Genomic DNA, 25,619 nt, shown 5'->3' with positions numbered 1-25,619 from the left:
ACTTTTGATCATTAGGGGATAGCAAATTTTGCCCTTTTTAATGTTCTGGTGGAAGGCAGTTTGAACTGAAGAAGTCAGATGGGGAGAATAATCCACTTCTCTCAGTAGTGTTTTGTTTTGTTTTGTTTTGTTTTGTTTTAGAGACAGGGTCTCACTCTGTTGCCCAGGCTGGAGTGCAGTGGCATGATCACGGCTCACTGCAACCTCTTCTTGGGTTCAAGTGATCCTCCCACTTCAGCCTGTCAAGTAGCTGGGACTAGAGGCATGCACCACCATGCTCAGCTAATACTTAAGTATTTTTTGTAGAGATGGGGACTTGCTATGTTGCCCTCCCAAAGTGCTGGAATTATAGGTGTGAGCCACCATGCCCGGACCCTTTTTAGTTTTGGAATAGCCTTATAAAGGTCTCTTAGTAAAGAAGTTAAAACTGCTAACAGATGCAGGTGAAATGTAGGCTAGAAACAACAGAACAGGAAAGAAGTACACAAGCAGCAAATATGTAAGCAAAGGAACCAGATGCTTCTCTCCTTGACTGTGTACAAGGAAAATCATAGTACGTGCTTAAGAATTGGCAAGCTGAGTACCAAACTGCCTCTGTTAGTAGCTATGTGTGTGAGAATTCTACAAAATTGCCTGGATCCACAAGGACATCAGCGACCAAAATTCATTTACACCACCCTATTTCTGAGTGGTGGCTATCTGTTACTCTGGTTCCAAAACTCTGACCTTCAATTACTTTAGATTTCTGATCCCATCCCAAGAAATGGCTCCCAAGGCTCCCTCAGCCCTTTACTACCTCCTTGATTTGAGACCAAACCTAATACTTGATCGTTTGTGCTTGGAAACATCCTAGCACACACTTTTGGACTTCTACCCTGTACCGACAGTGCACGAACAATGTACTTCAATCTGTTCATTTTCTCTCTGGTCTCCTTCAGTCATCTTTAATATAGTTCTGGCAATATCATTTTAAACTCAGCTGTATAATTATCAAGAGTTATTTTTAAAGGCAATGAATATTTGTTGGGTGGATGAGTGGGTGGATGGATGGATGGATGGATGGATAGATGAAGGCAATGGAAGTCTCAGTTCTACTTTTCAGCCAGGCTGAGGGGAAGTCCCGAAGCCAATATCGTGGCTCTTCGTTTAAAGACCACCAGAATGCCATTGCACTGCCATCTAGTGGTAGCATAGCCACATATAGGAAAAGAAATTGCAGAAAAACAAGCCTGAATGCAAAATGAGTGAATGTCACAGCTGTTTCTCAGATTCTGACTGCTTATAATTGTCTCTCCTCAGTTGACTATCTTTGACAGTAATACCATTTCACCTTGATTGTTTAACACATGTACAAAGAACACCAGCAGGATTATATAAATAGATTTCACTAGCTCAGACACCATATGGTGGGATAGGTACTCACCAGTACAATGATGCCGAAGGTCTTTGTGCCTTTTGAGACAGTCAATGGGCCCATAGTTTTCTAAAGTGTGATAACCAGCTGTTTTCAAAGGGAAGCATGATAACAATGTTATTATTTCCACACTTCAGTTTTAATTTGATGACTTCTTTTAGAGAACATACTTTGTTTCTAGACAAATGGTAGTCTTTTCCTTTATACAATCTTTTCCTGGATAAATGATAAATTGGTAGAAACTCTTTATCTCAGAATGAAGTTATGTAAAAGCAAAATAAAATAGCTGCAAATTTTAGGCAACCAGGAGTATAAAATGAGGACTTCATGTAATAATAAAACTGTATTATTAAGAATAAACTGTATAATTAAGTTATCTTGTCTGAAGGGAGTTGAGATTGAGTCAGGCTGGCCTGAGAGATATGAAAACATCTCCCTGAAGGACTTTATATTTGTTTTTCTTTTTTCCCATTATCATCTTATCTTTATCTTAAAGCCTTGGCATTTCTGTTAGAACAAACACACCACGAAATTCTTTTTCTTGTAATACCACTTGGAAAGATAGCAGTGGTATGTCAGATTCAGACAAATTTGTATGCCCCAAGACATTTTACCACCGATACTCAGGATAGGCCGTGAAAGGACCCCATGTAAACCCAAATCTAGAGATCTGGCTCAGAAAAATAGCCACTATTTTCCCCAGAAATGCTAACTGCCTTTGGACCTTTGGCTCAAAGCACCACCTGCCCAGTGCTACCCAGGTAGACAAGCAGGCACAGAGGCCAGCAAACCGTAAGCTGGTGACTGTGGGCAGACCCTTCTCAGCCTCCTTAATCTTAAGAACAAAAAGCTCATCTGGAAAGCAAGGAATATCGATTTGGCACCATCTGGTCACTGAAAGAACTGCATCCCTCAGGCAAGCAGGGACTCTGATCGACCCTAAAAGGTACTGTCCTCTAACTCCCAAGTACCTGTGGTGACCACCTCCTTCCAAAGAACGAAGGAAGGTTCAGTTCAGAGGACGTTAAGGTTCCTTTGGCTCACACAGCAGAGAGGAAATTGACCCTTTTTACCAAGCAGGCCTGGGACCCAGAGATACTCATGGAAATCGGTATGTATTTCTGAGTCAAAAACTTCCATCCATGTGAGGGAAGATTTGAGTCAACCTCAGCTATCTTTCTTCTGTAGAACTGTCTGCCTCATATTTTGTGGATGCCTACTTTGGAAAGGTGAACCTTGGGCAAGACACTAAGCTCTCTAAGCCTCAATTTTCTCACAGATACAATGGGGATAGCGATATTTACCTCAGAGGGTCATTGTGAGACAATACATGGCAAGCACTGAGTCTAGTGTATAGAACTAATATATAGAATGCATTAAGTGAGCAGAAACTGTAGTTGTTGAGTGCTTCTACACAGACAGAAATGGAAGAATAGCAGGTTCATGAGAGGAGAAAGAAGAAACAAATACACAGTGCATGTCAACAGGATAACACATAGAGGATTTCTAAAAGCCACCTCCAAGACAAATTCAGGTCCCAGGAGGAAGAGACTGTACAACCCTGAGTTCCAAGAAGGACAAACAGATACATCAAAGGCGATGCATGATTTGGAGGCATGAAACTAAGCAGTGCCTTCACAATCCTACACATCCAGAGAAACACAAATGCAGTGTCATCTGTAGACACGGTTCTCCTGTTAACTTCATACAAGATCAGCCCTCCATCTGCAGGTGTCATAGCTTCCTCAACAATTAGTTCCCAAGTCAAATAAAATACCCAACCAAAAAATTGTAGATCTTTCATCATTTACAGAAATTTTTAATTGTAAATTTAGGATTCCACCATTTCTTTAAAGCAAAGTCACTAGTAGCTGAGGGTGGTGGCACATGTGGGTGGTACCAGATACTCAGGAAGTGGAGGTGGGAGGATCACTTGAGCAGCCCAGAAGTATGAGGCTGCAGTGAGCTATGATCGCACCACTCCATTCTGGCCTGGGTGACAGACTGAGACCCCATGTCTTAAAAAAAAAAAGCAAAAAGCAAAGCCACTACAATATATTAGTGTAAGGAGGGCATACCTGCTTCCTTACAGATGATATCACACATGTTCTTAATTTTTTTTTTTTTAGATAGAACCTTGCCCTGTCACCCAGGTTGGAGTGAAGTGGCACAACCTCAGCTCACTGTAACCTCTGCCTCCTGGGTTCAAGTGATTTTCCTGCCTCAGCCTCCCCAGTAGCTCAGACTACAGGCACTCACCAGCATGCCTGGCTGATTTTTGTATTTTTAGTAAAGATGCGGTTTCATCGTGTTGGCCAGGCTGGTCTCGAGCTCCTGAGCTCAAGTGATCTGCCTGCCTCGGCCTCCCAAAGTGCTGGGATTACAGACATGAGCCACTGAGTCCTACCAATATCACACATGTTCTGAGATGAAAACCAGAATGGCTTTCTTGTCTGGCTTCCTGACTGCTCCTTAGCTTTGAGTTCTTCTAGTTTCTTCTCACAGAGACTCATGAAGTAATCATCTGGTTCAATCCCTGCATTCTTCAAATTTTCCAGGAATTTTTCCTGTCTGTTCACTGATCTGGCTTCCTCAATCTTTCTTGTGCTCAGGTACAGTGAACTCCTAGAAATCCAGGTGCTTACAAGTGTCCACAGAGCAGATATTTCTGACATCACTAGTTCTATCTAAACAAGGAAAAAACATCAGTTCTGACAACTTCTCTAGGTCCCAGAGGCTCACTTGGAATCCAGTTAACTAGAACTGGAAGCCAATGGCTCCACTGGGTATCACAAAGGCCCCTAGTGGCATTAGTTTCGTAGAAACTGGGCTTCTATAGGCCAGGATCACCTCATAAAGTTGTGAGGGGACTGCCACCTTGTCCTCACCGATCACCTGGTACCTCTTTTCTTTCCATCACTTCTAGTCTGAGGTAAGGTCAAGGGCCCAGATACTACCCAAATATCTTCAAACCTCTCTGTCAGTTCTCAAAAGAACATTTCTATTCTGTTTCAACATCCAGAATTATTATGAAATCCCAAGGCACAATAGTAGAAAGGTGAAAGGTAAAAGGTTTCAGCCTTTACTTGAACATTTGTTATTTCCAGCTGGAGCAGTGTGTCCTCATGACTACCTGCTTCCAACATGGTCCTCGCTGAAGGCACTGAAGTTTGGAGGGATATTGGGACCAGGCTTAAATGTACAATGTTTTCTGTCTGCATCACCTTGTCTCTGTTCCAGTTAAAGGGAATCCAAATTGTCCCCACAGCCTTTTCTGCAGATTCATCCAGTCCCTTCACTGCCACCACTGCCTCAGCACCCTGACTCCAGAGGAACTGCAGGGCTGTGAGCCCACCTCCCATGGTACCCACTATAGCCCTGACCATGCAGCCACTCAAAAAATACCAGGCGCCTCTGAGGTGGGAAGTAATACCCTTGGCAGTTATCTGACCCAAAGTACCACATATTTGCTTTATTTATTTATTTATTTTTGAGACAGAGTCTCGCTCTGTCGCCCAGGCTGGAGTGCAATGGCACGATCTCGGCTCACTGCAACCTCTACCTCCCAGGTTCAAGCAATTCTCCTGCCTCAGCCTCCTGAGTAGCTGGGATTACAGGCGCCAGCCACCATGCCTGGATAATTTTTGTATTTTTAGTAGAGACAGGGTTTCACCATGTTGGCCAGGCTGGTTTCTAACTCCTGACCTCAGGTGATCTGCCCGCTTAGCCTCCCAAAGTGCTGGGATTACAGGTGTGAGTCACCATGTCCAGCCACATGTTTGCTTTAAATGGAATGTCTGGGGACTGTTAAACATGTGCCTAGGCATATTTCCACATTCAAATGGGTTCCAAGAGTCCTGTGGAAAGGAACTGAACTCTCTTCATGATTGGACACATTAGATGAGCAGGTGCGGGAATGGGTGGAGGGAGGGACATGACCAGAGCCAGATAAGGAAAGTGAAAACCCTTAGGGGAATCTTCCTGAGTGCAGAAGTCTGGAGAGTGGGCCAGACTGCACCAATCTGAGTGTTGGGAATGGTGATTCTGAGTAAAGAGTGAGGCTATTCTGGAACTACCTAGAGTAACTGTGGTAGAGATGAAAGAACTGAATAAACAGACCAAGAGACCCATTTGGAGTCCTCTTCTCTAAAAACCTGGGAGTTAGAAGTGGGTTATCGACAACACCTGTAATGTCAATAATTCTGAGCTCCCATTGCATCTTCCTCAATTATTGATGAGAATCCCTTGGGTGAACTCCAAGTATCCTATAGAATCCACTAGTTAGTGGGTCTTAAATAAGCTCTCTTTCCAATCTCTTTCTAAACTTCAATAAAATCTCGATTTCAGAATATAATCATTAAAAATAAAATCAAATATTTGAAGAGGCCAGGAAACCAGAAGTGTAAAATAAGGAGTCTGTGTGACTTCAGGTGCTCTGATAAGGAAGTACTAGGCAAGTAGTATTAGAGATGCAAGCGGTAGATTGGGAGAAATGCCCAGGAGGGACAAGGGGAGCAGGTTGGGCAGGAAGGGCCTTCAGATTGTGGAGCTGATCTGACACCTGTGAAAGGCGAGGGGGGAAAGAAGAAAGCTTGACGAGAAAGGGACTCCTTTCTAGTCTAAGAAAGTTTCACCAGACCAGTGGGAAACCCTCAAGCCAAAGCCGTCCATTACAGGAGCACCCTGAACCAGCACTCACAACCATACCCAGTCCTTCAAAGGAAAGCAGCCTGGGGAGCATGGTGTTGTTGCAACCTGGAAGTGGATTGGGGAGCAGCAGCTGAGGCTCCCTGCCAACTATCTTCCCTGCATTAGGAAATCCAAGTGGTGCATTTTCATCCCCGCTCCATAGAGTTCATTCAATAATGTACTATAATCTGTAATAAGGATATCCCAGCCACATGGAGTGGAGGTTCAGCAGATCTCCGACATGCTAAATGACATTTCCCTTTCTGGTGCCTCTCCAGAACTTTGGAGCAAGGAGAGTATTAAATGTAATCCAATCTGCTGCCTGCAGCTCTGTAGTCACTCTGCTTCATGGCCCACTAACCTTGGCCCTGTTGATCTCTGCCTTCTGCAAAAATTACCTTTTCAGGTCGGGCACAGCAGCTCACGCCCAGCACTTTGGGAGGCCGAGGCAGGTGGATCACTTGAGGTCAGGAGTTCAAGACCAGCCTGACCAACATGGCAAAACCCCATCTCTACTAAAAATACAAAAAATTAGCCGGGTGTGGTGGTGCATTCCTGTAATCCCAGCCACTTTGGAGGCTGAAGCAGGAGAATCACTTGAACTCCAGAGGCAGAGGTTGCAGTGAGCTGAGATTGTGCCACTGCACTCCAGCCTGGGCAACTTTCAAGAGTGAAATTCTATCTTGAAAAAAAAAAAATTACCTTTTCATCCCTTCAAGCCTGTTCTCAGTGCTGGCCACCTGCCATGGCCTAGCACCTCCTGGAAGTCCAGGATCAGCTGCCCAGGAAGCAGCTCCCCAACAAAGTATGAGCTGTGTCTGCCTCTGCTCACCTCTGGATTTCAGGTGCCTGCTTGCCCTTTTAGGGGTAATTGCTGTCTCCTTATAACAGGTAACCACTGTTTTCAGTGTCTTAGTGTCCTTCCAGTATATAAATGGCATACAATTGATATTCACCTGTTTTCTTTCTTTTTCTAGACAAATAATAATGACAACTCATACTGTTCTGCACCTTTTTTCATCTAACTACAAATCTTGGGAATCTTTCTACCATTTCATAAAGTGCCTTGTTTTTTATGGTTGAATAGTACTGTTTGTATAGATGTGCTATGATGCTTTATTCAAGCAGGCCCCTCTTGATGGACTCCTACAAATTAAAAGGTGTTACAAATCTGTGACTATCACAAACAATGCTATAATGAACTAACTTGTACTTTTCTTTTCTTTCTTTCTTTCTTTCTTTTTTTTTGAGACAGTCTCACTCTGTTACTTAGGTTGGAATGCAGTTGCAGTGGTACAATCTTAGCTCACTGCAGCCTCTGCCTCCCAGGTTCAAGCAATTCTCCTGCCTCAGCCTCTCAAGTAGCTGGGATTATGGGCACATGCCATCATGCCCAGCTAATTTTTGTATTTTTAGTAGAGCTGGGGTTTCACCATGTTGGCCAGGCTGATCTTGAACTCCTGACCTCAGGTGATCCACCTGCCTTGTTCTCTCAAAGTGCCGGGATTGCAGGTGTGAGCCACTGTGCCGTCTTTTTTCTTTTCTTTTTTTCTTTTGAGACAAGGTCTCACTCTGTGGAGTACAGTGGCACAGTCATGGCTGACTGCAGCCTCAACCTCCCTAGCTCAAGTGATCCTCCCACCTCAATCTCCTAAGTAACTGGGGCCACAGGCGTGCACCATTTTGCCTGGCTAATAGAATATATATATATATTTTGTAGAGACTATGTTGCCCAGGCTGGTCCTGAACTCCTGGGCTTGAGCAATCCTCTAGCCTCAGCCTTCCAAAGTACTGGGATTACAGAGATGAGCCAGCATACCCAGACTGTATATCATTTTCTTTTCTTTTTTTTTTTTTGAGACAGAGTCTCGCTGTTGCCCAGGCTGGAGTGCAGCGGCGCGATCTCGGTTCACTGCAGGCTCCGCCCCCTGGGGTTCACGCCATTCTCCTGCCTCAGCCTCCCGAGTAGCTGAGACTACAGGCGCCTGCCACCACGCCCGGCTAATTTTTTGTATTTTTAGTAGAGACGGGGTTTCACTGTGTTAGCCAGGATGGTCTTGATCTCCTGACCTCGTGATCCGCCTGCCTCGGCCTCCCAAAGTGCTGGGATTACAGGCGTGAGCCACCACGCCCGGCCGCCTGTATGTCATTTTCAACATGTGTGAATTGCTAAAGATAATCAAAGGCAGACATTAAAGTAATGAAAACAGATTTTATTCAGTAACTACTGACAGTAGCTGAAAGAGGTGAGCTACATTCCGATTTATCCAGAGCTAACTGAGCAATTTAATCAAAGAATAACGGAGAAGGGAAGGGGAATAAACGGGGGCTCAAATACAGTCAGGAAAGTGAAAAATTACAAAAAGTGGGTAAGAAGTTGGGTCAACCTGTTGCAGTGGCTCACACCTGTAATCCCAGAACTTTGGGAAGCCAAGGCAGATGGATCACTTGAGCTCAGGAATTTGAGACCAGCCTGGCCAACATGGTGAAACTCCACCTACAAAAACTACAAAAATTAGCTGGGCCTGGTGGTGCACACCTGTAGTCCCAGTTACTTGGGAGGCTGAGGCAGGAGGATCACTCGAGCCAGATTATTTGAGGAGGTCGAGGCTGCAGTGAGCTGTGATCACGTCACTGCACCTCAAATCTGGGCAATAGAGTGAAACTCCAGAAAAAAAAAACAAGATGGGTGAGTGTAAATGTGATTAGGCCAGCTATGTCTACTAGCTGGCTTTTTTTTTCTTTTTTTTTTTGAGACAGAGTATCTCTTTGTCACCCAGGCTGGAGTGTAGTGGCATGATCTTGGCTCACTGCAACCCCTGCCTCCCAGGTTTAAGCAATTCTCCTGCCTCAGCCTCCCAAGTAACTGGGACTACAGGCATACAACACCACACCTGGCTGATTTTTATATTTTTAGTAGACACGGGGTTTCATCATGTTGGCCAGGCTGGTCTCGAACTCCTGGCCTCAAGTAATCCTCTTACCTCAGTCTCCCAAAATGCTGGGATCACAGGCATGAGCCACCATGCCTGGCCTACTAGCTGGCAATTATTGAAGTTAGGGCTCTCCTGCAGACTGAGGAAATGTATCCTTCCTGGTGGTTACATTTCAAAGGAATGGCTTTCAGGTTCCTGAGAATGACATGCCTGGTTTATATGAGATATGTATATATACCGTCGGTATCCATGGGGGATTGATTCCAGGACCCCCAAAGATACTAAAATTCCCAGATCACAAATCCTTGATATAAAATAGTGTAGTATTTGCATATAACTTACATGTATCCTCTCGTATACTTTAAATAATCTTTGATTACTTATAATATCTAATATAATAAAAGCTATATAAATAATTGTTATTCTGTATTGTTTAGGGAATGCTGACAAGAAAAAAGTCTGTACATGTTCTGTACAATGCAATTTTTTTCCAAGTATTTTTGATCTACAGTTGATTGAATCCAACAGACACAAAGCAATGGCTCTATAACCCAAAGGGATGGAGAAAGGATTTACAAATGTAAGCTTCTTTCAACTAAATTCTCTAAGAAAGAAGGAGTCAGGGCCTATTGTCAGGTGTTGGCTAGAACAAACTGAGCTTGAGCTTTCACAGACAGGAACTCAAAGGGAGTGAGGTTGTCCCAGGGATGCAGCTTTAGGCAGCCAGAAGCCACGCTGGAGTTGGCCAGGTCTCTCAGAGCTCATGTTCTGCCAAGAGTTATTTTGTAGTTCTCAGAATGTAGCCACAAGATAAATATCATAAGTTCAGTCACTGGGTCAAATTGCCCTCCTTAGAGAGGACATCAATTTATGCTCCTACCCAGAATGTATAAAAATGCCTGTTTCTGCGGGGTGTGGTGGCTCACGCCTGAAATCCCAGCATTCTGGGAAGCCAAGGCAGGAGAATCACCTGAGATTAGGAGTTTAAGACCAGCCTGGCCAACATGGTGAAACCCCATCTCTACTAAAAATACAAAAATTAGCTGGGCATGGTGGCATACGCCTGTAATCCCAGCTACTTGGGAGGCTGAGTCAGGAGAATTGCTTGAACCTAGGAGGCGGGGGTTGCAGTGAGTGAAATCACATCACTGCACTCCAGCCTGGGCGACAGAGCGAGACTCCATCTCAAAAAACAAACAAACAAACAAACAAACAAACCAACAAAACCTGTTTCCTCACTTTTCCTCATTCGCAGCTAACGCCAAGTGTTTTCACTTTTTATCATGATTAATACAACAGATAAAATACATTTCATTGTAGTTTCAATTTCACTTATATTATTGTCATTGAGATCTTTTCATATAATTAAGTTTATTTATATTTTATTTTCTTTTTTTTTTTTTTTTGAGACAGAGTCTCGCTCTGTCGCCCAGGCTGGAGTGCAGTGGTGGCATGATCTCGGCTCACTGCAACCTCCACCTCCTGGGTTCTAAGGGATTCTCCTGACTCAGGCTTCTGAGCAGCTGGGATTACAGGCACGTGCCACCATGCCAGGCTAATTTTGTATTTTTAGTAGAGACAGGGTTTCACCAGGTTGGTCAGGCTGGTCTCGAACTCTTGACCTCGGGTAATCTGCCCACCTCGGCCTCCCAAAGTGTTGGGATTACGAGTGTGAACCACCACACCCTGCCCCACTGTAGCTTTAAACAAAGTCTTGAAATAAGGTAGTGTACATCTTCCAGCTTTGCTTTGATTTTTCAAGATTGTTTTGGCTCTTGTTGGTCTTTTGCATTTCCATTAAATTTTTAGAGTCAATGTGTCAATTTCTAAAAAAAAAGTTCTATTTGAATTTTGGTTGGAATTGCGTTGAATCTACAGATCGCTTTTGGAAGACTATTAATCTTAACAATATTGTGTCTTCTAATCCATGATTGTGATATAGCTCTCCATTCACTCATGTTTTATTTAATATCTCTTTCAATGTTTTATATTTTTTTAGTGTAGAGATCTTGCATAATTTTTATACATTTACATTTAAGTGATTTACATTTTTTATGTGATTGTAAATGGCATTTTAAATGTTAATTTTTAATTATTTACCAGTTAGCAGAAATATAATTGAATTTTGTGTCTTGACCTTGTACTTTTGACCTTGTACTGATTCACTTAATACACCTAGCGCTCTTTGGGCATTCGTTCTGATGTTTCTGTAGAAACAGTCATGTCACCTGTGGATAAAGACAACTTTACTTCTTTTCTACTCTTTAATTTCATTGTGTTCAAGGAACATAGTAAAATTTCAATATTTTGGAAATTTTGTGAGATGTGTTTTGTGTCTTAACACATGATTCATGTTGATGAATGTTCCAGATACACTTTAAAGATGTTTTTCCATTTTTTTCTGGCATCCACTGTTTCTCAGGAAAAAATTATCCATCACTTATGTCACTGTTTTTCTTTATGTAATGTCATTCTCCAGCTGCTTTCAATATAATCTCTTTACTTCAGTTTTTGGTAGTTGCGCTATGATGTGTCCAGTTATGATTTTCTTGTACTTATCTTGCTGGCATTTGTTGAGCTTCTTGATATGTAAGTAGATTATTTTCACCAAATTTGGGGAAATTTCAATTATTTTTTTCTTCAGCTCTTTTTTTTGTTCCATTCTCTTTCCCTTCTCATTCTGGGACTGAAATTATACTTATGTTAGACAATGATATGGTCAGGCTTTGTGTCCCCACCCAAATCTCATTCTGAATTATAATCCCCATAATCCCCACATGTCAAGGGAGAGACCAGGTAGAAGTAATTGGATCATGGGGGCAGTTTCCTCCATGCTGTTCTTCTCATACTGAGTTCTCACAAGTCTGATGGTTTTATAAGTGTTTGGCAGTTCATCCTACATCATTCTCTCTCCTGCTGCCTTGTGAAGAAGGTCCCTGCCTCCCCTTCACCTTCCACCATGATTGGGAGTTTCCTGAGGCCCCCCTAGCCATGAAGAACTGTGAGTCAATTACACCTCTTTCCTTTATACACTACCCAGTTTCGGGAAGTTCTGTAGAGCAGTGTGAAAATAGACTAATACAGATCATTTAAAATATCCCACACATCACTGAGGCTGTGCTCATTGTTGTTCATCTTTCCTTCCCTTCATTTTCTTTTTTTTTTTTTTTGAGACAGAGTCTCGCTCTGTCGCCCAGGCTGGAGTGCAGTGGCGCAATCTCGGCTCACTGCAAGCTCTGCCTCCCGGGTTCACGCCATTCCCCTGCCTCAGCCTCTCCGAGTAGCTGGGACTACAGGCGCCCGCCACCACGCCCGGCTAATTTTTTGTATTTTTAGTAGAGACGGGGTTTCATCGTAGTCTCGATCTCCTGACCTCGTGATCCGCCCGCCTCGGCCTCCCAAAATGCTGGGATTACAAGCGTGAGCCACCGCGCCCGGCCTTTCCCTTCATTTTCAAAATGCATAATTTCTAATGGTCCTTCTCCAAGTTCATGGACTATAGTGGTCATGAGAATGACCAAGCCTGTAGCTACCGGAAGCATAATTGACTGAGGGTCCGAGCTGCCACACTCTGAAATTCATCACTATGTTTGTGCTGAGGACACACTTCCCACAGGCTGCACCCACTCAAACACTGAGTATGGCAAATGTTTAAGGACCCTTCTAATGGCTGCCTTTGGCTCAAGTACTCCCCAGTGGCCTTGCTGAATTTTCCCTGGATTTCAAGACAGCCTAGGAAGCTTCCACCTAACCTTCCTTCCCTCTCCCCTTCACTCCAGGACAGACTTGGAGGTTCTCACAGCCTTCCCCAGTTCCCTTCCCCCACATTTTCTATAACAATAATTTCCCTGAATAAAAGCCTTTCATGTTTAATCCAGTCTTAGTGTTTGCTCTGAAGGGACACCTGAATAAAATAAGTTAAATCATGGGTGGATTGACAAAACACGCAGTGAGGTGAGGCTCTGGGGTTGACTCACCCACTACCTGGCAGGCACACAGGATGCTATTCTATTGGCAAGTGGAGCAAAGAGAGCCCCTGGAAAAAGACAGCAACTCTATTGTGGAATATTTCACTGGTGGTGAACCGAGAAACTGTATCAGTGGAGAGCAGTATTGTAAAAAGTAAGTTAAGAGACTTTTGAGGCCAGGCACAGCGAGTCACGCCTGTAATCCCAGCACTTTAGGAGGCCAAGGCAGGTGGATCGCTTAAGGCCATGAGTTCAAGACCAGGTTGGCCAATATGGTGAAACCCCATCTCTACTAAAAATACGAAAATTAGCCAGGCATGGTGGCACACACCTGCAATCCCAGCTACTCGGGAGGCTGAGGCAGAAGAATCACTTGAACCTGAAAAGTGGAGCTTTCAGTGAGCTGAGATAGGGCCACTTCACTCCAGCTTGGGCGACAGAGTGAGTGAGACTCCATCTCAAACAGACAAAAAAACAGAGACTTTTGAAAAATATGGGGAAACAATACCTACAAAGTCAGTGGAGTTGGCTGGTTATTGCTAAATTGCATTGATGTTCTGCAGAAGGATAATGAGGGATTGAAGACTATTAGCAAAAATTTAGGGACAAACCACAGATCTTCAGTGAGAGCTTACAAAGAAGCCCTTATTTCTACAGGGGAATGATAGGTCTAGCTGAGTGGCAGGCTAAAGACCTAATTGTTAGAGTTGTAGAGCTCCAAAGACATTTGAATGCTCAACCAATGCAGGATTGTTATGTGAAGGACAGAGGACTGGTGGACAAATCTGTGATCCAGTCAGATGGAATGAAGAGGAGGGATAGGATGAGTTCCAACTGTGGCCCCTGAGAGCAACTATGGTAACAGCGGCTATTGTCTATCACACTAACTTCTCTCTTCTGAGTTTCCTCTCAGGAAGAAAGTCTGGCAGGAGCTATAAAGGAGTTGCTCCTCACACTTATGTAGAAACATGACTTTGTGGAACAGAAGTGGTCAATGGCAGCAGCCACAAGAATATACCTCTCAGATCTCCAGTTTCAGGGACTATAATTGCTCACAGGCCATAGCTACTGTGCTCTGAAATCTATTGCTGCATTTGCATCTGGAGTATGCTTGACATGAATGACGGTGGCAGGGAGCTAAGGGAAGCCTGCTCCTGGGAGACACTGGAGTCCTCTGCTGGCTGGCTTTGACTCAAGGACTCCCTGTTGTCTTTCCAAACCTCTCTTCTTCACTTGGGGTCAGACTTGCATTACAATTTGATGGTTGTCCCAATCTTCTCCAGCTCTCTCTCCATTTTCTCTCACAAGTGTTTCCACTAATAAAATCCTTGCAGTTTTGATATGAAAAAATGCTCAACATCACTAATAATCAGGGAAAGGCAAATTAAAACCACAATGAGACACCACCTTCTCCTGCAAGAATGGCCATAATTAAAAATAAAAAAATAATAAATGTTGGCATGGATGTGGTGAAAAGGGAACACTTTTACACTGCTGGTGGGAATATAAACTAGCACAACCATCATGGAAAACAGTATGGAGATTCCTTAAAGAACTAAAAGTAGATCTACCATTTGATCCAGGCCAGGCGCTGTGGCTCACACCTGTAATCCCAGCACTTTGGGAGGCTGAGGCAGGTAAATCACTTGAGATCAGGAGTCCGAGACCAGCCTGGCCAACATGGCGAAACCCCGTCTCTACTAAAAATACAAAAATTAGCCAGGTGTGGTTGTGGGCGCCTGTAGTTTCAGCTACCTGAGAGGCTGAGGTAGGAGAATTGCTGGAACCCAGAGGGCAGAGGTTGCAGTGAGCCGAGATCATGCCACTGCACTTCAGCCTGGATGACAGAGTGAGACTCTGTCGCAAAAAAAAAAAAAAAAAAAAAAAAGAATTACCATTTGATCCAGCAATCCCACTACTGGGTACATACCCAGAGGAAAAGAAGTCATTATATGAAAAAGACATTTGCAGATGCATGTTTATAGCAGCACAATTTGCAATTGCAAAAATATGGAACCAGCCTAAGTGTCCATCAACCAACAAGTGGATAAAATATGGTATATATACACTGTGAAGTACTACTCAGCCATAAAAAGGAATAAAATAATGACATTTGCAGCAACCTGGATGGAGTTGGAGACCATTATTTGGAGACCATTATTCTAAGTGAAGTAACTCAGGAATGGAAAAACAAATATTGTATGTTCTCACTTATAAATAGGAGCTAAACTATGAGGACACGAATAAGAATTATATAATGGACTTTGGAGGCTTGGTAGGAAGGGAGGGAGGGGGTGAGGAATAAAAGACTGTACATTGGTACAGTGTATTTGCTTGGGTGACAGGTGCACCAAAATCTCAGAAATTACCACTATAGAACTTATCCATGTAACAAGAAAACCACCTGTTTCCCAAAAACTATTGCAATAAAAAGAAATCCTTGCATGTTTGATTCCTTCTTGGTGTCTACTTCTCAGAAAACTCAGATTAACACACTAACCCTTTCTTCTGCTATCCCCAATCACTATTAAGCCCAGCCAGTAAACGTTTTTATTTCAGAAATTGTACTTTTCAGTTATTGAATATGTGTTTGGCTCTTTTTTTATAGTTTCCATTTCTCTGTTGACATTTCCTATATATTATTCAATAATTATTGTGGTACTTTTCATCAGTACTCTAGGGGAGGAAAAACAGCCCAATTTCTTATCTAGACAAGCAAACTTTTTATCTAAAATACAACTGGAAAAGAGCAAAGATGTCAAATGTCCTTGACTTTAAGAACTTCCAGATTTAAATTTGTTCTTTAATTCTAAGGAAATGCTATTAAATATAATAGTCACATCTCATCTTAATTAACTAGGAATTTGTGGCACAATGTTTTAGAAAGGATACCATCTTTTCTGGGATAAAAATTTGTCAAGTTATTGTACTAAAATTATATAAGATGTCAGTTAACATTGGGGAAGCTGGATGAAGGATATGAGCACTCTCTGAACTATTTTGCAACTTTAGCTCCTATCCTTTGCTGAAAGGGTCCTGATTAATATAGTTCATAAATAGAAAATGTATTCATTGAATATTTGTATAGATAGACCTCAACAGGGAACTTCTGAAACACTGATCCTCATCAGTGAATTATAATTTGAGATTAAAGAAATTATCTCCTTTCTTTCTAATATATTCTGAACATATCCAAATTCAAATCATTCTTTTAAACTAAGCATTAGTAATGTCTTTTCTATCCATGCTCTTATTTTATACTATATATATTTCCTGGGTGATCTTGTTCACATTGTTTCAGCAACCACCTCTGTGCTGATGAAAGTAAATTTATATCTTCCACTTAACCCTCTCCTCAAAGCTTCAAGAACCTGATATTCAATTGCCTGTTAGCATCAACACATCACCATTTCTCATGCAGCTCAAGGTTAACTTGTTAACATGAAATTAGTCATCTTTCCCACTAACTTTACTCTTTTAAATAGAATTTTAAAATGTTAATTGATAAAAATATAATCTATCTGAACTCTAAAAGATGACATCCAGCCATCAAACCTAATTATTTATTTTTCTTCCAATTATTTGAGCCATCCTTTTTTCCTGCTTACTACTACCATCATCTACTATAATTACATCATAATTTCAGTCTCAATTCCCACCCCAATACATCCCCCACATGCTGCCAGGGTTGTATCTGAATTGCAAGGCTGTTTCTCTGTTTTCTATCTTTATCTTTTTTTTTTAGAGACAGGGTCTTGCTCTGTCACCCAAGCTGAAGTGCAGTGACATGACCATAGTTTACTGCAGCCTCAAGCTTCTGGGCTCAAGCCATCCTCCTGCCTCAGCCTCCCGAGTAGCTAGTACTACAGGGGTGGGCCACCATGAAAGGCTGTCTCCTGAGTGGCTTCCCATTGCATAGAAAATACAAACTCTCTTTGATCTCAGCTTTGCTCCCATTTCTAGCCTTCCTTCCAGGCACTCACTTTACCCTGCTTTATCTCAAGCAGTTAAACTTGCCCACAATATCATGTTGTTCTTTGATTTCCCACCTTGACTCATGTCTTAGACATCAGTGCTCTTGCTGCCCTTGTCACCTGTGACTATTCCTCCTTCATCAGCTCAGGAGGTAGCTATTTCATGATGCAACTCCTTGATTTCTAAATTCAGATCTGGTGCCCCTCTCTGAGCTCTCAGGAATCATGTCCCTATTTTCAATTGCTGTGGCTATCACAGTGGTCTTTTTCCTTTGTCTCCCTCTCATTTGTTTGTCTGCTGTAATTGAGAAAATAGTAGTCCAAGTTACAGATACTCCTAATGAACACTAGATGGCACTCTTATCTTTTGTTTGAGAAATGAGTTGCTATTAATTCTGCCTCTAAACTCAGCTTTTAAAATTGTCATTTTCCTGGTTAAATCTCAGAGTTAAAAAGAAAAGCATTTCTGTCCTGAAGTTGTTTGTTTGTTGTTTGTTTTAATGAAACCAAGTCTTTATATGTATGCAGGTTCAACAAGGAATGACTCAATCCCAAAACAAAAACTACTCCATTAAATAAATTGGCTTAGCCCTGACATCCCAGTTAGTACTGCTATTGAAACAAATATATTGATTTTCAAAAGCACGTAATTAATTGTGTTTTGGGGGGTAAAATAATGGCACTTGGAGAGAGGGCTGAAAAATTTGTCTTTTAAAGGTTTTTCTAATCTTCATAAAAGATAAACTAACCCTTTGCAATACAAATGAGTAGTAAATATTTTATGATCTATTATGATTATCTGTAGAGCTATCAAAGTGTTAAATAGTTTAAAAGAGGTCTGAAGATTACACCAAAACAATACTATATCAAGGAAAAAAATTTAGAACATGTTTTCAAAAGCAAAGTCTTGATAGTGCTTTATTTTAATTTTTAAAAATGTTTCTTATACACAGAAGACTCATACCATGTTACCTTTTATCTTCCTTCTCAAATCTAACACTCTCCCAGTTTACCAGCTCTGTAAATGGCTCCACTCCCATTCAATTATTCTAGCCTCAAACTTTGTGGTATTCCTAATTTTTCCCTTTCCTTCATAATCTATAACCAAATCATTAGCAAATAAATCTACTGGTTCTTCCTTCAAAATATATCTCTAGGTCGGGCGCAGTGGCTCACGCTTGTAATCCCAGCACTTTGGGAGGCAGAGGCAGGCAGATCACGAGGTCAGAAGTTCGAGACCAGCCTAGCCAACATGGTGAAACCCCATCTCTAATAAAAATACAAAAATTAGCTGGGCGTGGTGGTGGGTGCCTGTAATCTCAGCTACTCGGGAAGCTGAGGCAGGAAAATTGCTTGAACCCAGGAGGCGGAAGTTGCGGTGAGTGAAGATCACGCCACAGCACTCCAGCCTGGGCGACAGAGCGAGACTCTGTCTCAAAAAAAAAAAAAAAAAAAAAAAAAAAAAATATATATATATATATATATATATATATGTAATCTGTCCACTACTCTTATCTCCACTGGCACCACCCTGGTCCAAGCCACTGCCTCTCTCCTACCACACGAATTTTCTTAATGGTCTCTTTGCCCAAGCTGCCCAAGCCACTATAAGCCCTCAGCTCTGGGAAAGAGGCCAATTCCGTTCTAAATCTATTTTACATAGAACCCTTAAGGAACAACCTCAGGTAATAACACAAATTTGAACTAATCTAAGAAAGTTCAGGCCGGGCGCGGTGGCTCACGCTTGTAATCCCAGCACTTTGGGAGGCCGAGGCGGGCGGATCACGAGGTCAGGAGATCAAGACCACGGTGAAACCCCGTCTCTACTAAAAATACAAAAAAAATTAGCCAGGCGTGGTGGCGGGCGCCTGTAGTCCCAGCTACTCGGAGAGGCTGAGGCAGGAGAATGGCGTGAACCCGGGAGGCGGAGCTTGCAGTGAGCTGAGATTGCGCCACTGCACTCCAGCCTGGGCGACAGAGCGAGACTCTGTCTCAAAAAAAAAAAAAAAAAAGAAAGAAAGTTCATATAGTAAAAAGAACCATGAAACAGTTTAAGCAACGAATTGTAGAAACATTGTCTAGCCATCACAATCCTATGCTTCCAGAAAAGAGGATTCGATATTGCTTTCTATTACAGCAGATATTACCAACAATGTTCTTTTTCTATTGGATTCTAAATAATCAGAACTGCCCAAAAGGAGTTATTTATATTAGTGAAAGAACAGTGAATCTTGAAAGTATTTCTCCTGTGGCAATAATGCTTTTTGTTATATAGTGAATGCAGCTTCCTCAAATAATTGAAAATTTCATCTTGTTATTAAACAGTCTAGCCTCTTTGCAATTCATTTTATTGGAGAACATTTATTGGACAAGCCTACCCTTCCCGGGTGATTTACACGGATTAAGTTAGAAATGGAGCAACATCTTATTCCTTTCATTAAAGAGGGGTAATTTCTCCCATAAAATTTATTGGTATGGTATAGGGAAGGTCAATCTATTAAATTTTCTTGGAAATTTGTTTTTAGCTCCATTCAGCAGATCAATCTCCAGCCAGCCTGAGCCTAGACAATATGTTTCTTTTGTCATCTGGTCTAACAGAGAAACAGAGAATCACATTTTAAGGGATTGGAATGAAATGTTCCTATCGTCTGCTTCTTTTTTTTTTTTTTGTCTCTCAGAGTCTTCTGAATCCAGTTATTTTTCACCATATATTTTGATTCAATTTACTCCTCAATCCTCAGTTTATCACAGGGAAGGAACATTATAAACACATATAACTATCTGAAAATACTATTTAGGCACCCCTTTTAAGGCACAGAAGTTATTGCTTCTAAATTCAAGTTAATTTGTTTTCTAATATAGTTTGTGTAAAACTATTAAAAATTTTTTCATTTCTTATTCCAAAAATATTTTTTCCAAGATTGAACAGAAGAGATAGGGAACAACTGTCCAGATTATGGTAGCCAACATTATAAATAGGAGTCATGCCTTAGATATTGCTTCCTTAATATATTTTTAATAACATTGGTTACCATTTATTGAATATATTCTATGTGTCAGTGGCTGAGCTGAGCACTTTCTGTGCTTTCTCATTTAACTTATTTAGCCTTCACATCAACCCTATCAAGTAAGTGTTGCTCTCGTTTTACAGCTGAGGAAACTGAGGTCAGTGATGTTAAGAAACTACCCAAACCCACACAACCAGTATGTGACACTGCAGGGCTCAAGCTCCAGTTCTTTCTGGACTCAACCTATGTTTGTTTATTTGTTTTTAACCAAACTACAATTCCTTTGATGCTTGCTCTTCCCTGCAAATGTTCTCAAGTGGATACTCACAAGAATAACTTACAAGCTTCAAGTGTTTGGGAGATTTTGAATCCTTGATATCTTCTATCATGTTCAATGAACTAGTCTAAAACGCACTCAAACATGGAGACTCATCTGAGCCAAGTGGACAATTTTAGAAAGCACTTGCTGGATTGTCTTTAAAATTGCATCCTCAGACTTATAAAACATTTCTCAAAATTAACCGGAGAAATTAGTTATCGCTTTTAGTAATAATAAAAAAAAAAAGTCCAAACTACCATCTGTATGTAATATATATAAAAGTCCATACAATTATATATAGAGATTATCTATATCTATTATCTATGTTTTGTGGCCATGATGGTTGATATAAAAGCCACAATCTTGCATGGCATTTGATTTTGTTGTGAAGTAGATAAGAGTCTTGTAGATTTCTAAGAGCCTAAAAAACCCTCAAGTACTACTAGTCCTCTGCTCACACTACCAGGGAAAATGATGAAAGTTTAGGCTGATGGATGTGCCTTAGGAGCAGCACCTTGGGACACCAACATAGACTGAGTGCTAAAGGAGAGATGACTATAAGTGAAATAAGTGGAGCATCTGTTAAGACTCAGAGAGGTGCTGCACTGATTTATGATCAGGCTAGTCATAGACTGTAACTATTATTATTATTATTATTATTATTATTATTTTGAGACGGAGTTTCACTGTGTTGCCAGGCTGGAGTGCAGTGGCGCCATCTTGGCTCACTGCAACCTCCGCCTCCCGGGTTCAAGCAATTCTCCCGCCACAGCCTTCCGTGTAGTTGGGACTACAGGCGCGCGTCACCACGCCCGGCTAATTTTTTGTATTTTTTTTAGTAGAGACGGGGTTTCACTATGTTGGCCAGGATGGTCTCAATCTCTTGACCTCATGATCCGCCCACCTCAGCCTCCTAAAGTGCTGGGATTACAGGCGTGAGCCACTGCGCCCGGCCATCTTTTTTTTTTTTTAAAGAAACATAAACATAAATTTAACTAGCAATAGTTAATTCGTTATTTTATATATAAGACTTTCCTCGTAATTTCTGTTATTCTCTAGGCGGTTTTCTTTAATTATTTAAGAAATATTGGATATTAGATGAAAATATCACTGAAGACAGAAAATATTATCTATTTAAACTATGGCCAGAATATAGACATTCATAACTTATTTTTCATCCCTATTTTACCCCAGGGGAAAATGTTAAAATTAAATTTAGGTTTGATCACTAGATAAATCTTTTCTTCCTCACACTATATTTTGATCCTGAAATAAGTTGTGATATTCAGTTATAACAAAGAAAAAAATACTTGGAAATTATATGCCACACAAATTAAAGGAAAATTATTTTTGTTCTGATTATAAACTTAGAATTTTACATTGTACATTCTAAAGGCAAGATCTAAAGAACTTCTAATAAGTATTTGGCACTTGTATTGAGAGCAAATTAAAAACACCTAAAACATCAAAGAAAGAAAAAAACATAAAACAGAAGAAGTTAGAGAATCTTAGAGGGGAAAATGTATAGGCTTAAAAATAATAGCTGGAACATTTTTAAAGCTGTTACATGAGGATTTAGATTTTCCCTTCCTCCCTGACCAAGCATGGCAGTGCTATGAAGGGAAGTAACACCTATTTAAAGGATGTTAAGAAAGTAAAATTTTGTTTTGCTTCACACCAATAAGCTAACATTGTAGCATGAAGTTGGTCAGGTAACACGTTTCGTAATTACAGTGGCAGATGCTGGTCATTATAGAGTCCCAAGAAAGTTCCAGGCTCTGGGCTTAAAATCCTGGCTTTTCTTTGATATGGAGGGCTAGAGATTCCTCCACCCCTTCCCAACACCTTCACCTCACCACTCCTCTGCAAAAATTCAGGTTCAGCAAAAACTCATCAAACATCTTTCAATCTCATATTTCTTTATTTGTAGCCTATTTACCTTCTTTTATAATATTAGTTTTCTTAACACATTTTCTCTTTTAGCCTTCTGTTTTTCAATACTTTTAGCCAAAATCTAATGGTATAGTAGTTATAGAATACGTCTTTTGTTTTTTAAAAAATGACATTTTTCATGCATATTGTAATAGCTCTGTCATCACACCCTATTGAACTTTATATAGCTCAGTCTCAATCACCATTCTTAAACCTTATTTACACAGCACTTAGGTAATTGTTAAAAGTGTTTTTACTTCTTTTTCTTATATCTTTATATATTGCCTTCTCAATGTATGTGGTCTTTATTGATTAAAATCTGTTGTTGTCACTACTATTTTATTTGCAGTCTCAGCCCACATTTAAGTAATTTTCACAAATGGCAGCCAGCAAGCGATCTGAACAGGTAGACAAGATACACCAGAATAACACTTTTTTTTTTTTTTTTTTTGAGACGGAGTCTCGCGCTGTCACCCAGGCTGGAGTGCAGTGGCGCAATCTCGGCTCACTGCAAGCTCCGCCTCCCGGGTTCACGCCATTCTCCTGCCTCAGCCTCTCCGAGTAGCTGGGACTACAGGCGCCCGCCACCATGCCTGTCTAATTTTTTTGTATTTTTTAGTAGAGATGGGTTTCACTGTGGTCTCGATCTCCTGACCTCGTGATCCGCCCGCCTCGGCCTCCCAAAGTGCTGGGATTACAAGCGTGAGCCACCGCGTCCGGCCAACACTTTTTTTATTTTTTTTTCTTTGAGACGGAGTCTTGCTCTGTTGCCTAGACTGGAGTGCAATGGTGCTATCTCAGCTCACTGCAACCTCCGCCTCCCAGATTCAAGTGATTCTCCTGCCTCAGCCTCCCAAGTAGATGAGATTACAGGCACCCACCACCACGCCCAGCTAATTTTTGTATTTTTAGTAGAGACAGGGTTTCACCAGGTTGGTTGGGCTGGTCTCGAACTCCTGACCTCGGGTGATCCATCCACCTCAGCCTCCCAAAGTGCTGGGATTACAGGTGTGAGCCACCGCGCCCAGCCAATGCTTTTTTAAAAAAGAAAGAAACAAGGTAAACAAATCTAAGTACTTAAAACTACCTGAAGAGGCTTTGATTTGACCACTCCACACACATTCAGCAAATCAGCCGAACTGAATTTGAAAATGAATTGTCCTTTGAATCTGATCCCAGCCTCATAGCCCATTGTGCTGCATACCTGTCCAGAGCTCAGGTATTCTGGAAACAGCAGCAACATAGCAACCAAGGCTAAGGTGTTGATTGGCTGGTTTTTAGGGATCCATATGCTGCTAGGACATTCAGTGATCACTTACAAAGATAGGTATGGTTATCATGATCTCTCCTTTTCTAGAAATTAAAGATTGCTTATAATTTTTTTTTTATTATTTTGAAACGGATTCTGGCTCTGTCACCCAGGCTGAGTGCAGTGGTGCGATCTTGGCTCACTGCAACCTCCACTTCCCAGATTCAAGCTATTCTCCTGCCTCAGAGTAGCTGGGATAACAGGCATGTGCCACCACGCCCAGCTAATTTTTGTATTTTTAGTAGAGACGGGGTTTCACTGTGTTAGCCAGGCTGGTCTCACACCTCAGATGATCCGCCCGCCTCAGCCTCCCAAACTGCTGGAATTACAGGTGTGAGCCACCGTGCCCAGCCCAAAGATGGTTTATAAAATTCTTAAAGAATCACTTCATGATTTCTGAATGGACATATGTCCTCATGAGTGTATCCTAGAGTCATTCTTCCACTCATTCCACAGCTGTGTCCTGGGATACAGTCACACATGATAGAGATGTGAGGAAGACACAACAATCCCTGATTTTACAAAAGCAGTTGTGGCTGACCCTCACCCCCTGACATCCACAAGGGACCCCTCTAGCTCTTTGCTCAGGAATCTAGCCAGACCCATCTTGGTTTATGCTTGCAAATGTACTGTCAAGTTTTTTGTTTGTTTGTTTGTTTTGAGATGGAGTCTCACTCTGTCACCCAAGCTGGAGTGCAATGGTGTGATCTTGGCTCACTGTAAGCTCCGCTTCCTGGGTTCACGCCATTCTCCTGCCTCAGCCTCCCAAGTAGCTGGGACTACAGGCTTCCACCACCACGCCTAGCTAATTTTTTGTATTTTTAGTAGAGATGGGGTTTCACCGTGTTAGCCAGGATGGTCTCGATCTCCTGACCTTGTGATCCCACCTTGGCCTCCCAAAGTGCTGGGATTACAGGCATGAGCCACCACACCCAGCCTAACCCATTCAATTTGTTTCTGATCCTGCTTCCAAAGTATTAGATGGTTCATCCCTTCCTTCAAATAACTTACCTGAAGAATTAATATTAATAATAATGGGCCAGGGGCGGTGGCACTTTGGGAGGCCGAGGCGGATGGATCACGAGGTCAGGAGATCGAGACCATTCTGGCTAACACAGTAAAACCCTGTCTCTATCAAAAATACAAAAAATTAGCCAGGCGTGGTGGCACAAACCTGTAGACCTAGCTACTTCAGAGGCTGAAGCAGGAAAATCGCTTGAACCCCGGAGGCGGAGGTTGCAGTGAGCTGAGATCATGCCACTGCATTCCAGCCTGGGCGAAAGAGTGAGACTCCATCTCAAAATAAATAAATAAATAAATAAATAAATAAATAAATAAATAAAATAATATATATACGTTGCTAATTAGCACTTGGCTTTACTCCAGTTATTGTGCTAAATATTTCACATGCATGGTCTCATTTAATCCTTAAAACAACCTATATACAGTTGTTATTCTCATTTTACACATACAGAAAACTGAGGCTTGGAGAAAGTGCAAAATTTTGCCAAAGTTATACCTAGTAAATGGTGGGAAAATGGATTTGGAGTACTCTGACTTCAAAGTTCCAATTTTTCCCCTTCTTTTCCTATCCCCCCCATTCTCCTCTTTAGTTTAATTAATTTATTTATTATATTATTATTTGGAGACAAGGTTTTACTCCCATTGGCCAGGCTGGAGTGCAGTGGAAGGATGTCGGCTTACTACAACCTCCGCCTCCTGGGCTCAAGCGAATCCCTGGCCTCAGCCTCCCAAGTAGCTGGGACCACAGGTGCATGTCACCACACACAGCTACTTTTTTTTTTTTTTTTTTGAGACGGAGTTTCACTCTTGTTGCCCAAACTTGAGTGCAATAGTGTGATCTCTGCTCACTGCAACCTCTGCCTCCCGGGTTCAAGCCATTCTACTGCCTCAGCCTCCTGAGTAGCTGGGATTGCAGGCATGCACCACCACGCCCGGCTAATTTTGTATTTTTACTAGAGATAGGGTTTCTTCGTGTTGGTCAGGACAGTCTGGAACTCTCGACCTCAGGTGATCCGCCCACCTCGGCCTCCCAAGGTGCTGGGATTA

General features: G+C 41.7%; 1 pseudogene; it reads right to left on the bottom strand.

Annotated features, from left to right (window-relative positions):
* Positions 1 to 396: 396 nt before the first annotated feature.
* Positions 397 to 25,619, bottom strand: part of LOC100586245 — a 45,618-nt pseudogene continuing 20,395 nt past the window's right edge.

This window comes from Nomascus leucogenys, chromosome 4 (genome assembly GCF_006542625.1).
Source record: "Nomascus leucogenys isolate Asia chromosome 4, Asia_NLE_v1, whole genome shotgun sequence".
Classification (NCBI taxonomy): domain Eukaryota; kingdom Metazoa; phylum Chordata; class Mammalia; order Primates; family Hylobatidae; genus Nomascus; species Nomascus leucogenys.
The sequence above is the reverse complement of the archived record's forward strand: the minus strand, read 5'-3'. Positions and strand labels throughout refer to the sequence as shown.